The 15,128-nt window shown below is 33.4% G+C and overlaps 1 protein-coding gene across 2 annotated transcripts in view; it reads right to left on the bottom strand.

Moving 5' to 3' along the window:
- The window catches only part of LOC145246640 (uncharacterized), a 122,128-nt gene that overhangs the window by 106,651 nt on the left and 349 nt on the right, over positions 1-15,128 (bottom strand). The window lies entirely within an intron of this gene.

Genomic DNA, 15,128 nt, shown 5'->3' with positions numbered 1-15,128 from the left:
TTTCAGCCAGAAATTTCGCTGTTAAGGGGTCAAAGTTCAACGATTTGACCTTTGAGAACTCTACCAAACTCCGACAATTTTGGGTCTAAACACTTGAAATTTTAGATATAGGTTCCTTGGACATGGATCTAACTTAACTTGATTGGAGCCCAAAACAATAAATGTTAAGGGGTTATAATAGGGATCAAAGTTAAAAAAAAATTGACCTATGTTTTTTGTTGTTTTTTTGCTCAACATACACCTCCAAACACCCGGGCAACGCCGGGCTGAAATGCTAGTCTACTTATAAAGTTGAGTTCTTTTTCTCTGACATTAATATTAAAAGCCTACTTTTTCTATTTAAAAGTTATTAAAACGAACTTTTTAATATACTCAGTCATGGATATGTGAGCAACTACATGGTTAACTATTAGGTTGGTGCAAAAATAAAGTTTTTTGACGTTCAATTTCAAATAAAAAAAACATTTTTGCACCAACCTAATAATTTGCATGTTCCTTTGAAAAACGAGCGCTAATTACTTATTCATTTTTCATAGTTTCTTATTAGATGATTATTATGCTGAATTTTATGCATCATTTCTACTTTCTGTAGAATTGTGGAGAATTTAAGATGAAAGCACACAGAAATAATTTTTATATATAAGTGACATTGCCAGTGTGTGTGTGCACGCAAAAAGTTTCTACCAAATTTCTTTTTGAATATTTGGTCTAATGAATTAAAATTTGATATATAAAAAGTATTTGGACCTATAGTACACTTTCGATTTTATTTTTAGTTGGCAAAAATTGCTGCTAGAGGTCAAACTTGAAAACAAAACAGTTGATCAAGGCAGAGTAAATCAGATAAAATATTACCGTTACTTTTGTACATGCACAAAATTAAACATTCATAGCTCAAAGTCAATTTTTAATCTCTCATATCCATCTGTCAGTAGCTAAGACAGCAATGATTCTAGAGAGATAAATAACAACTAAGGCTGGAGCATTAAACGTTCTGGTTTTGATTCTAGCAGATGGTATCCAAGACTTGTTTTTTATAACTTGAAATCATTACTATGTATTAGATAATACTTAAAGAATTGGCTCTATAAAATAAGAAATCTGCATGAATTAAAATATTGTTGAGGAAGCACCCCTACTACTTGGAATAATGAACTAGTCTATGATGTCACTTCAGGAGAATGAGAACCGGTTTATCAAGGGACTCAGAGACAGACATGTTGAGAGTACGGTCCTCACCATTAGTCCAGCAGAGAGCAAAGATATTGTTCAATTACCTCTTTTATGTATTTTTGTTAAAACATTTGTTAGTGTGTCTTTCTTGTCAATTATTCAACAACACAACAAATATGTAAGCATATTTTACAAATAGGCAAAGCAGGGCGGCCTGCTAGTTAAATAAAAAAAATGTAAAATATTGTATTTGAAGTTATGATCATATGCTGTGTACGTGCAAAATGAATGACACATGAATATGGTTATGTTATACAAGTCAAAACATTGTAAGAACAACACTAAAAATGAGAAAAGTAGTCTTAATACTCCAAATTTTCAAATAATTATTTTCGTATATATATGATAGCAAGCATATTACCAATAAAAAAATAACGAGATCTGCTTAAGAAAGAAAGTATCAGTCAATTGTTCCCAGTCAATTAAAGTGTTAGCCCTAGTTTTATGACTGCAATCAGACACATATTTGGAAAAACGTGGAAATACAAACATGTGTTTTAGAAATGCTGATAAAAATGGCTCTAGAATTTACAATCTGTAAGAATATTGAGGAAATATGAGGCCCACAGTATTAATGCTGGAGCCCCCAGGGGTCCATCCTGGGCCCAACTCTTTTCCTGATCTACATCAATGATCTCCCAAAACACATAAATCATTCGTTGACATCTATGCTGAGGACACGACCATCTATGGCAACACATCAAAGACCGTAAATGACAAAGTTCTCTCTAATTCTCTTTCCTCTGATCTTGAGCACGTGGTACAATGAGGGAAGTGTAAGCCATTTTGAGTTTCAGATGGTTCGCTGTTACACACAAGTCCTGGGAGGTGACTTGTTTGTAGTAGACAGTTCCACAGAACAAAATATTCTTACCGTGTCGAAACCCAGGAAAAAAACATGTGAAACTGCTCCAGAAAAGGTTTAATATTTATGAAGCAATTCTGGTTTCTGATTGGTTGGTAGCAGAATGTGAATTAATTTGATTCGTCAGTTCTTAGCAGCATCGTTTATAAATAGAATCGTCCGACTGTGTGGGATCATACCCCATTATAGAACCAAAATATTGCAACATCCTCCCTATTTTTTATAATGGGGAAGTTCCTTGTGTTTGTTCTGCTCAAAAATAAATATATATTTTTATATTCACTTAGACATAACAAAAATGAGAAATCATTTGGATCTTAGAATTTTAGCATTTAAAAAGACGCCATTTTTAATTGTGTTTAAATGTCAAAAAGGAAAATTACAAAGATTTTTTTTTTAAGCAAAAGTATTAGTTACACATTAGTAGGTTAAAGTGTTAATACAAATAAAATGGATACAGTTTAACATCTTGTCCAGGACTTTTTTTTTTTTTTTTTGATATATAGAAATCTATATACTCTGAGCATTACCCCTAGGGTTTTCCGCTGATATTTATGCAAAAAAGTAAGAGCCTTCTCATAAGTTGAATTTCGCTGGTCTGTATTTTTAATATATAGAAATCTATATACATAAAGGGCAGTGAAAGAAAAAAAATTATTCAGTCGAATTCCCCAACAAGTTTTGAGAAAAAAACGTTGTAGCTTTATCCTTGTCGCGGGTTTCGTAAATACATCAGCAATATTTTGTTCTGATGATATGTAATTCAAAATTTGATTCAATGAGTAGGCATCTTGCCATTTCAAAAAGTGTCCGCCACGCACGTTCAGCAGTCCCGTTTTGGTGTGGCGATCTAGGAGCTGATGTTTCAGGCCTGATATGATGGTTAATTAGTAAAAGTTCAAAGTCTTTATTGGTGAATTCCGTACCGTTGTCAGAGCGAATACACTTGATTTCACTGTAGGGGGCCATTTCGGCTAGATATTTCTTAGTTGCTAGCAGGGTATGAGATTTGTTCTTTAAAAAGTAAACCATTATTAAACCTGAATGGTCATCTACGAAATTCAACACATATCTATAATGTTCTCTGGCCATCGGTTCTACGGGACCGTTCAAGTCACAATACACCATTGATAGGATTTTTTTGGCCTTTTTGTCTGGTATCTTGTTTTGATAGTTTGTCATTTTCCCTTGCGTACAGACGTCGCAGTTGAAGGTTTTTGATGTTTGTATTTGCATTCCATCAACTACAGTCGGCAACTTTTTGATATCAGGAATATTGCAGTGTCCAAGAATTTTATGCCATGTCTGTAGATCATGGCAGGCGGTTTTTGATGGGACTACGCTATTTAAATAATATAGTCTTCCATTTTCTTTAATGTCGAATACAGTTCCATTCGGGTATACCAGTTTTGATTTATTGGGGCTAAAGTTTATGTTTGCACCTTGTTTTGTGGCAGCTTGTACAGAAAATATATTTTGTTTAAATTTTGGGATTAGAAGAGCGTTTTCTAGAATACAGAAACACAGTTCACCTTTATTGTTCTTTAGCGAGATTTTCGCATTGCCTCTTTTCAAAACGATATCATTGACTCGACTCCCGTCAGCTAGTTCTACAAAATGATTTTGTGGCTTAAAGTTGGGCCAAATTGATAAAATCAGATTCCTTTGTAATCACATGTGCCGTGGCCCCACAATCGATAAGAAAATTATTATTGTTTGTTGAAGCATCAAATGTACATGAAAATAAAAATGTATGTTCGCTAACAGAGCTCTCTACATTTTTAATGTAGTCGCATTTTTTATTCCTGGCATGGGTATAATTCGATTTTGGTGTTTTTATGCGTGTATTTTTAAATTTCATGATATTTGTGGATTCGTTTTTTTCTGTGATCATTTTTTCAGTTTCTTCGTAACTTCTGAGTGCTTGCTACCTTGAAGTCATGGGTTTTTCTTTCTGGGTTATCACGGTGGTAAATGGCTTGAAATCACTTGGTAATCCTTTAAGGACCATGGAAATTAACAGACTGTCACTTATAACTTCACCAGACATTTTTAAAGAATTTGCAGTTGTCTCGGCTTTTATAATATAATCAGTAATAGTTTTGGCTTCCATTTGTTTTAGAGAGGTTAGTTCAGTGTATAAAGAAATAATTTTGGGTTTTCCTTTCGATAAATAATGCTCTCTCAATATGTTTAATGCTTTGCAGCCGTCGTCCAGGGCTTCTCTCATTACCAGTGATAGACTTCGGTCATCTAAACACTGTATTAATTCCGCAAAGACAGTTGCGTTCTTTTCAATGAATTCGGGGTCGTTTCTGTTTTCAGGTTGTGTTTGTAGTACTTTGTATAGCTTTTGGATTCGTAGATATCCTAGAAATTTAACTTGCCACAATTTGAATTTTGATTCGGATCCATCGAAATAAAGACGCATGCTGGGCGCATAACCTCTAGAAGTGTAAGCCATTTTTAGTTTCAGAACAGTTTCAGATGGTTCGCTGTAACACACAAGTCCTGGGAGGTGACTTGTTTGTAGTAGACAGTTCCACAGAACAAAATATTCTTACCATGTCGAGACGGAAAGAACATGTGAAATTGCTCCAGAAAAGGTTTAATATTTATGAAGCAATTCTGGTTTCTGATTGGTTGGTAGCAGAACGTAAATTAATTTGATTCGTCAGTTCTTAGCAGCATCGTTTATAAATAGAATCGTCCGACTGTGTGGGATCATACCCCATTATAGAACCAAAATATTGCAACAAAGTGGCTGGTCACTTTTAATGCATCTAAAACTAAGCTACGATTTTTACATCATCAACGCTCTGATCTCCATCTGGCATCAATTGAAATGGATGGCTTTTATCTTAGGGAGGCTCCATGTTTTGACAAATTTCTGGGTTTGACCTTTACTCCTGATCTGAAATGGAACACATACATCAGGTCTGTTGCCAGGGACGCTGGGAAAATGGTGGGATCCTTCTACCGCTCCAGAAGATATCTCACTACTGATGCAATTCTCTATCTGTATAAAAGCCAAGTACGTCCAAGGATGGAGTACTGCTGCCACATCTGGACAGGAGCTGCTAAAAACAGCCTATCCTGCCTTGACAGAGTACAAAATAGACTTTGTGGCTTAGTGGGAGATGCCCTTTTCTCTTACCTGCAACCTCTCCCACAGAAGAGACGTTGCGAGCCTGTCTTTGTTTTATCGTTATTTCCATGGCAGGTGCTCATCTGAGCTCCAATCCCTCGTCCCCCCTCGCCAATCTTTCAGGAGAAACACCCATCTGGCTGAAACTACTGTCAATAATTTTCCCCACTCTTTATCTGTGCCAAAATCCAAATGTAGATTCCATGAGAAAAGCTTCTTTCTTAGAACTGCACGCCAGTGGAACTCTCTGCCGCTTGCCTGTTTCCCACCTGACTACAACTTGGACGTCTTCAAGTCCAACATAAACAAACTCCTGACAAACCGCCCCCTTAAGTAAGACATTCTATCAAAACCCCCAATACTAATGATTACTACAATACTATCTCATTGATTACTGTACACACAATAACCCTTATCCCTGAGTGACCTCCGGGCCTTGATAAGTGGTGACCCCCATGTAAAAAAAAAAAAAATAAAAATACAACTTTCATGAAGATTATGGGAATGGAAGGACTGATGCTAGAAGGTAAAGGCAAAAAAAGAAAAAAGTTGATGAAAGGACACTAAGACGAGATGGCGACAAAAGCTTTGATTCAATTAAATCAGATTTTAATATCTGGATGGTGGAGGAGTCATTAAAATGCTGATTTGATTCCAAATTTAATAAAAAGATGTAAAATATTGTGTTTTTGATTATGATTACATGCATATTTTAGTTCTGGGATGGTATAAAATACCTCACCCATTCCATCTGGCTTTTTGAGACCCTTTGAAAAATGGCTTAAAAAGCTATAGAAAAACTTATGTACGTACCAGTCATAAAACAGAAATGTCATATTCCAAAATTCATGTAAATTGATTAAATAGTTATATTTTTATAAAAAAAAATCATCTTTAAATGATTTAACGCAATTAATGTTAAATTTTTAGCATTACAGGGCTAATCTTGCAAGTTTTAATTATTGCAGACTTATGTACCATTGTTTTGTTTTTTTAAGATGGCAATATGAGATTGTTCTTTTTTCTTACTCATAAAATTTAATTTTCTTAGTTAAAACCACTTAATCAATTTACTTAATTTTTGGAATATGACATTTTTGTTCCGTAATGGGTACGTACATCAAAAAAAAATTTTTTTTTAATCAGGTTGAATTCTAAATAACAAAAAAAAAAAAATAAAAAAACACCATCTTAATAGAAAAGAAACAGGATTCTTTTTAGTCACTTAAAATAGCCGGACTCTGTTGGGTATATTTTAATATGTTAAATTAAGTTGAATGGTTATACCATTTCATTGTTTTCTTTGATATCAGCTAAAATTTCAAGAGGACAATAGACTTTTACGCCAGATGAATGAGTACAGATAAAAATATGTTTCTGAATTTTTTAGATGAGGATTGATAATTTATATTATTTGGACTATTGTTCTCATCTTCAGTGTTATATTCACGTTTCGGCCGACGTAAACCAAGTCCTTGTATGGGCAATAACTCAAAATAAAATTGCGAATTACTTGGGATTTCTACCCAATCATGGCTGGCTGATAGAGAGCATGCTTTTTTTTTTTTTTTTTTTTTTTTTTACATGGTAGTCACCACTTATCAAGGCCCGGAAGCCACTCGGGGATAAGGGCTAATGCGGACAGAGGCCATATTGGCTGAAATGTGAAAATAACATTCAAGATGAGAACCGTAGTCTGAATAAAACAGACAAGTGATGGTTTTACAAGTTTGTGAATTTTAAAGTAAGGAGAGAACCTAAATGGCCACGGCTAACCGATAAGCTAAACTAACAAATGGGCAACAATGGAAATGGTTACTGGTAGGAAAACTCCACATTGATTTATAATTTGTATTACTTGGATTATTCGTAGTGTTATTCTCACAACCTTTCAACAAATATAACCTCTGACCTTCTTGAATTTGAAAAAGGTCCCAGAGTTCCAAAACATTGTAAAAATCCCGTTCAAGATGAGAACAGTTTTAATGTGGGGGATACCCAGCTCCTCCAAAAGGGAGACATTGACAGAGAGTAAAATAATTATTGAAGTATAAAGGGATCTCTTCTCCCTTTACCAAGTACAAACCAGACACTCCCTGATTTATTTGCAAAAAAAGTTAAATAAATTTTACGAATAAGGCACAAAGCCATCAAAAGTGGGAGAATATGTGTGTGGAGAGGTATGGGATTATCCTCTAACTTACTTTTAACTTGACCTTCATTCAAGCATGGTTCCTTTCATTCTACGATCACTTTCACTTCAGTATTCACCACAATACCACATTTACTTCAAATATCTCGAATGGTTTGGTTGTTTTGTTTTTTGGCATATCAGCCCTTTTTGGGCTATTTAATGCTAAATCCAGTCATTTTAGTAAAAGATTTTTATGAATCAAGTTCTTTATATTTTCAAATATTTATTCATGGTGTTTGGTTTGGAATCTTTCTAATAAGTTAAAAAAAAAAAAAAAAATGAACCACATTTTTTTTTTTTTTAAATTATTACATTTTCACCCCCAAAAAGGCACATTGCCACTTTGATGTAGGGGCTACTATCAGGGACATAAGCTACAGGGGTACTATGTGTTGAGTTTGGCAGCAAGATGTCGGTTCACGTTACACTTGAACTTCTGCATGTCAGTACAGTTGGGGAAACAGGAACTCTGAAGGGAATTCCAAAGTCTAGCGGTTCTGGGGAAGAAACTAGAGTAGAAGGCTCTCTTACATCTAGGGATCTTAACTGAAGAGGTGGGATTCTGCTGCTTGTTAGGCAAACATAAGCAAACACATTTTTATGTTTTTTGTTCTTGGAGGGGGGATATTCCATCAATAGTTGCTTCTGCACGTAATGGTGGATGATTTTTTGTTAAAAATACATCTAGCACATCTACAGAATCATCTTTCATAATTTTTGAAATTATGACTCATTTTGACACAGAAGTATGTAATAATGCTTCCACCTGAAACGAGTTGGTTTAAAGAGTTCCTATTTACAATGTCTCCTTACGGGACAGAGTTAGACGACAGGGTCATTTTTTAACACGGAGAAGAGGAACAAAAATTAAAATTATCTCAGTTGTGAAGGATTTCTCCTCCACTGAGAGAAAACAAGAAATTGAAGTGTAGTATCTGAAGAACAGATACTACACTTTTATCTTGGCCCGAGGTTTACAGGGTTACCTACAAGAAACAATTAATTCTTTAACAAGTTAAACAATGAAGGATAAAGCGTTCGTAGAATATGAATGTTCAGCAAGTCCTAAGAATGTTCTCATGAAAAAAAAAAAAAAAAAGAAGTTATTTTGTCTGTTAGGAGAAACAGAGTCCACATGTTAGACAAATGCATCAAAATATTAATCAATGTGTATATATACATTAGTGTGTCTATTTTAGTGAAGAAGTAATTTGCATTTAAGAACACGTGATAGATTAGAAATCAATGTGCGAGATGAATGCGCATAATTTTCTTTCTCCATTCAAGTTTTCCTTCTTTCTTTTTTGTCATCAGATATTCGAGTTTGGACAAATGCTAAAAAGCAAATGGCTTTAATTGCTACTCTTTCTCTTTCTCCACTTTATCAGGATTTGCTTTCTTTGTCACTCTCAAAAATAAGTTTTCACAGGAACATGTAGACTCAAAATATTTTGCAACCAATGAAAACTAATTCAAACTCCAAAAGTATGAAACCGGTGTGAAATTAAACAAGCCTATTAAACAGTAGCTTGATGAAAAGAAATTCAGAGTTCTTCTGAGAGTTAGAGAGAGTCAAAACCAACGCCGCCCATCCTAGTAAACTGGAATGTGCCACTGAAATATCTAAGTTATATCTCCAGTCTACACAACCACCCAAAAGGTAAACACACACAATAGAACTATTAAACTAGTTTTATGATGTTTTTGTCTATTTTTTATTGAAGAACTTTAAAATTCAACAAACTTTGTTTAAAACTATATTTTACATCTCTAAAATTGTTGATATAAATATATTTCGTTCGTTAATTCATGTTTTCTCACTTTCATTCCAAAATTTCCGTTGTTGAATTAGCCCTTGCTAACTGGTGACCCATTTATAACATCCGTGCTTTTATCCGTCTTTTTCATCCATCAATTCAAGTACACGTATATTAATCGTTAGCGCTGTTCTTGAAATTTTTCAATTGTATCACAAAAAAATAAACATGAAAAGTAAAAAAAAAAAAAATAATAGCTCCTTCAGTCTTTGACAGACTATGGATACCCACCATAGGGGTGCGTGCGCGTGAATTTTTGTGGCAGGAGGTGCGCAATCTTCAATCACACCTCTCCTGAGTCAACATTATTAAATACCAGTGGCAAGTGAAGTGTATGTTCAGATCGACTGGAAACAAATGCCGAGATAAGCAGAGAGCACATATAGCACCTAGAATTCCCAAATGGGAACCCATCTCGTACTAACCAGGCTCAACGTTGCTTAAAAAATAATACACTATTCAAAGCCAGGAGTGGCACTAGTGTTCATATCCAGTGTTTAGAAATCCGTGGAAGTCTTTCATTGCTTCTGCTGTTATACTCTCGGCACAAGGTGCCGAAGATATTTTGTGAGAGCCATTCTTACACGCGTCAAATCTGGAAGAAAACCGGGGAAAAAATAGAAAAGACACCGTATTTGGATTTTATACTATGTGCAAGATTTGATGGTGAATATCTCTTGCGTTTTGATTGAAAGAATTTTTAAACAAATTAGAATTCTTTTTCCAATGCCCTTCTCTATGTTAAGAAGGGCTTTCTAAAATCCTAGTTTAAATTATTTTGAGTTATCTCCTATTGCTTCAGATTGTTTTCAAAATGAAGTCACGAGATCATAGTTCAGCGTTTAGCCATAAAAATTGATTTTCTTATTTAAAAATGAAGCTACTTTATAAACTGACGTGATTTTTGATGTACAATATTTTCTTTCTGTAACGAATACACAATTCACACGGATTTTTTTTACTTTTTTTTTTTTTTTCTTCTTCAGAAAGAGGAATTCTGAACAAACTCAAATCGAAGCATCGAGATCAAATTCAGCCTTGGGTTTAATACAGTTTAGGGTCAATGTCAAGTTTTTTTCTAACTCCCCAAAAAACTTTAAAATGACAACTTCCATAGGTTTTCAGATCACTCTCCTATATAAATTAAATGTAAAAATAGCACCCACTTTCTGGCCGCCTAGTAATTTTTTTCATATAATGAAAACAAATTTAACTCATATTCGTTTTCAGCACCCCCAAAAACCGTCTCGCATTCATATAGAAAAATATTTTTTGTAGATTTCAGTGTGCTTTAAAAGAATATGATTACCGTTTTCATCACAAATTTACCGTTTGCATAGTATTAACCCCTGAACCCTGAGACTATTATCCACCATTTAACAGCATTCGTTTACGCTATGCGTGAGCATAAAGACTTGCATACCAAACTGCTTTCTCATATGGCGTAGTAATCTTTAGTGGACAATTTAAAATTAGATGAAAAATAAGTAGTTTTCCAGATATTAAGCAATGTAATTCTATATGTTATCGGTGGTGGCCATTTCTGTCTGCACAAACACTAGCATATTTTTTACGCACGCGCTTGCGCGTACAGGAATGGCCGCCACTGATAACATATAGAATTACATTGCTTAATTTCTGGAAAACTACTTGTATGTAAAGAAATGTTCACCACTGATAACAAATTACACGTATCTGTATACAGATTTTTCTTTATTTTTGTTTTTCAATTTCCTCGTGTCTTTATTGAAAGCAGAAAAAAAAAAAGAACTTTAAGCCAATAAAAACAAAAAATGCCTCCTCACTAGGTGGTCAGAAAGTGGGTGCTCATTTTAAGTTAAATTTAGATGGAAAAGTGATCACCTACTTTTTGAAAAAGTAATTTCTTCATATCATGAAAACTACTTATCCGCCCCAAATTTAAATGTGATGTTCGTTTTCAGCACCCCCGAAAACCTTATAAGTCGTTATTTTAAAGTTGGGGGGGTGGGGGGGGGTGATTGGAAAGAAACTTGACATTGACCCAGTTTAGTAGTAAAATCGTAAATTTTATTTTATTTTTTTAGGGTACTCATGCACTTATTGATCCGTGCTGAAATAACGTTATTATTTAAAAAGCAATTCTTAACATGGGGAGGGGAACGTGTTTTGTACCTATTGTGTACTTTAACCTTACAATTGATTAAAAAAAAATTAAAATAAAAAATGATGTTACCTTACACTACAACAGAACACCGACCACTCTAATTTGTTTTTTTTAGGGGCATTCGAGGTCGCTGACAACGAATCTGATAATCAAATCCGCCGCAAATTTACCGTTTGTATGGTATGAACCCTTAGACCTTGGGACTATTTTGTGCCATTTCACAGTCTTCGGTAGTGTTTTTCTGGGTTTGTATTACTGTACACAGATTCGAAAAAGTTGTCAAAAAAACAAATATATGACAAATGTTATCAAAAGCAAGATAAGTTACTTTTCTACCAAACTGGATATATTTTTTGTGTTTTTATTCAATGTAACAAGTTTATTCAGCTCGAAAACCATACAGTGTTTACTGATGTATTGGAAAATTCAAGATGGCGTCTGACTCTCTTTAACACGGTAAGTTTCGGAAAAGGTGTTATAAATAAAAAACTGGATAAAATACTGTTAAAACTCGCTCAATATATGTTACCGTGACATAGGTTGGCATATATTCGGCGGGTTTTTAACCGTATTTTGTCTAGTTTTTTATTTATAACACCTTTTCCCAAACTTACAGTGTTAAAGAGGGAGTGAGGCGCCATCTTGAATTTTCAAATACATCGGTAAACACTATGGTTTTCGAGCTGAATAAACATGTTACATTGAATAAAAACACGAAAAATATATCCAGTTTGATAGAAAAGTAACTTATCTTGCCTTTGATAACATTTATTTGTTATATATTTGTTTTTTGACAACTTTTTCGAATCTTTGTGTACAGTAATACAAACCCCCTAAAAATGTTTTTTTAATTTATCAAAAAATAAAGTTTTCACGGCGGTTTGCTAAAACATAACCAAACATTATGTTTTTCGTTCTTTTTAGGGGGGGGGTATTCCATTAACAGGTGCTTCTGCAGTTTAATTAACCGTTTTTCCGTAAGTAAATGTGCCGACATTTACCATTTCACAAAAATTCTGTTTACAGTGGTGGTGGTGAGGGGGCGGTGGTTGTGCTGGGCCATTAAAACTACATAAGACAAAAAAAAAATAAATAAATTTAAAAAAAATAAGAAATAAACCACATTTTTTTTTAAAACTTTACTTTAAATGACCGCTTAAAGATTCCTACGCGATATAAGACACCTCACTACGCCCGTTCGCACGCGTAAGAAAAACACTACCGAAGGCGGTGAAATGGCACAAAATAGTCCCAAGGTCTAGGGGTTCATGCCATGCAAACGGTAAATTTGCGGCGGATTTGATTATCAGATTCGTTGTCAGCGACCTCGAATGCCCCTTAAAAAAAAAAAAATTTAGAATGATCGGTGCTGTTGTAGCGTTAGGTAACATTTACAAAAAAAAAAAAAAAAAAAAAAAAAAAAAACTTTAATTAAACTTGAAAATACGATTTAAAAATAGCGCGGATCAGTAAGTGCATTACTGCATTAGCACCTTTTTTAGTAATAAAAAAAAAAAAAATACTTGATCCATTTACGTAATTTTTGGAATATATCTTCGTTCCATGAGTACACACACACAGACTATTCTGCATTTTCTTTACTTTTACTTTTCGCCACAAGTGTCAATCTGAATAAGCACCTGTTAATGTTTTGGGAGCATTTTAAGTAATAATCAACAACAACAAAAAGGGGGGTGTGAAAAAAATAAATGTTACCAAAGACAAAATAAACTACTCTTCTACCTGAATAAGTTTGTGTTAACTTATTTTAAAGCGTTTATTTGATCCGAAACAAAAAGTAATGTATAAAGTTTGACTTAAAACAAATAAAACACAATCAAATCGCTCAAAATCCGAAAATTAAAATATTGGTAGGACATTTTCGGACGATTGTTGACACTTGATGTGTTTCTAACAGTATTCTGCTCAATTTTCGATTTTTGAATGATTATCAGACTGTAAGGAAAACAATTATAGTTTTCGCTCTAAGACTTGACACTACTTTTGTTTCCAAATAAATAAAAGCCTTAAAATAAGTTTAAACACAAAAAAAAATATATATACAGGTAGGCCGAAGAGCAACTTATCTTGTCTTTGGTAACGTTTATTTAGTGTATATATATTTTGGTACTCATGCAAAGAGTGATCCGTGCTGAAATAACGTTATTTAAAAAGCCATTCTTAACATGGGAGGGTGTTTTGTACCTATTATGTACTTCAACCTTATAATTGAATAATAATAAAAAAAAAAAAAATTAATTAAACTTGGAAATACGATTTAAAAATATAGCGCGGATCAGTAAGTACATTAGCATCTTTTTTTTTTTTTTTAACCAAAATATGTAATTTGGGAATAATGTCAAAACACTAAATTTAGGAGACTGAAATAGTTTCAATATATTTAAAATGATAGAAAGACCGTTTTTAGGAAGGGAGTCACTTTGATCGATTGATTCTACAGATGCACCGTGAAGGGTTTAGTTTTTATGCAAATGGGACTCCAAAACCGAAGCGAAGACAAGTTTAAAATGTCTAAAATTAACTACACACACACACACACAAAAAAAAAAAAACGGAAAAGTAGGACATAGGTAAACCCGAACAAAAGAAAGTTTTATATTTGTTTGTTTTGAAAAGAGAATCATTAAATAAGTTGATTAAATTAAAAAAAAAAAAAAGATTAATTTTGACATTTAATTTCGCATTAAAAAAAAAAAAAAAAAGAAATTGTACAATACATACACACACACAGGCACAGCGTTTGTTTTGTTTTGTTTTTCGTATTATGTTACAACGGACAGTAAAACACTTTTTCGATAAAGGAAAAGTAATCAAAATAAAGTACAATTTTAATCAAAAATTAAATTAAATCAAAAACCTTTGTAAAAAGTGAAATTGACAATTTTTGTATAAAATTCTTTTAAAGTTTTTATTCTCGCAAGTTTTTACGGTTTTTTTAACTCCCGCCAAAAAACAACAAAAAGGAAAATGTACCGCATGAGACGAAAGGTTCGTTTTAATTCAACCGAAGCACAAACGATTATAAAAACATGAATTTAAAGTTTGAGATCATGAGAATAAAAATAGTATTTCTGCAGTTAACGGACCGTCTTTTTTTTTTCTTTTTTTTTCCAGATAGTATATTCAAGACAAGATGGCAAGTTCAGAAAGAGAGATATGTGTTTGTGCGACCGTTAAAAATATGGCTCTCAAACGCAACAGAAGGGAAAGACGTCCGATTTTCTAGTTGTGCGAAAAACAAAACTTTTCGGTATTATTATACAACTGTATTGGAGAGCCGGGGTACTTATATAAAATATGGACCAAGCTATTTTTTGGAGAGGATTTTCAATTTTTACGCTAAATTATTAATACAAATTTTAAAAATAAATAAAAAAAGAAAAAAGCTCCCTTCCCTATGTTAAGAATAACTTTCTAAACGCTTTTATTTCAGCACGGTCCGTATTCTGCATGATGACCCCCCCCTTTTTTTTAAACTTTAACTTCATTCACAAAATTGCGTAGATTTTTATTAAATTAATAAAACGCGATGAAAATTAATTTTAAAAATGTTTTTTGTTTATTTGTTTTTCCCCCTCTTTTCGTTCTGCGTTTGTAAGTTCGAGTGTAATTTTTTTTTCGATTGACTTAATATTACTTTCCCAATGATTTTTATTTTTATTTAAAAGTTATATTATTCCAACCAGCGAAATAAAAAGTTAAAA

This window comes from Euprymna scolopes, chromosome 24, assembly GCF_053919585.1.
Source record: "Euprymna scolopes isolate OS-2025 chromosome 24, ASM5391958v1, whole genome shotgun sequence".
NCBI lineage: Eukaryota > Metazoa > Mollusca > Cephalopoda > Sepiida > Sepiolidae > Euprymna > Euprymna scolopes.
The sequence above is the reverse complement of the archived record's forward strand: the minus strand, read 5'-3'. Positions and strand labels throughout refer to the sequence as shown.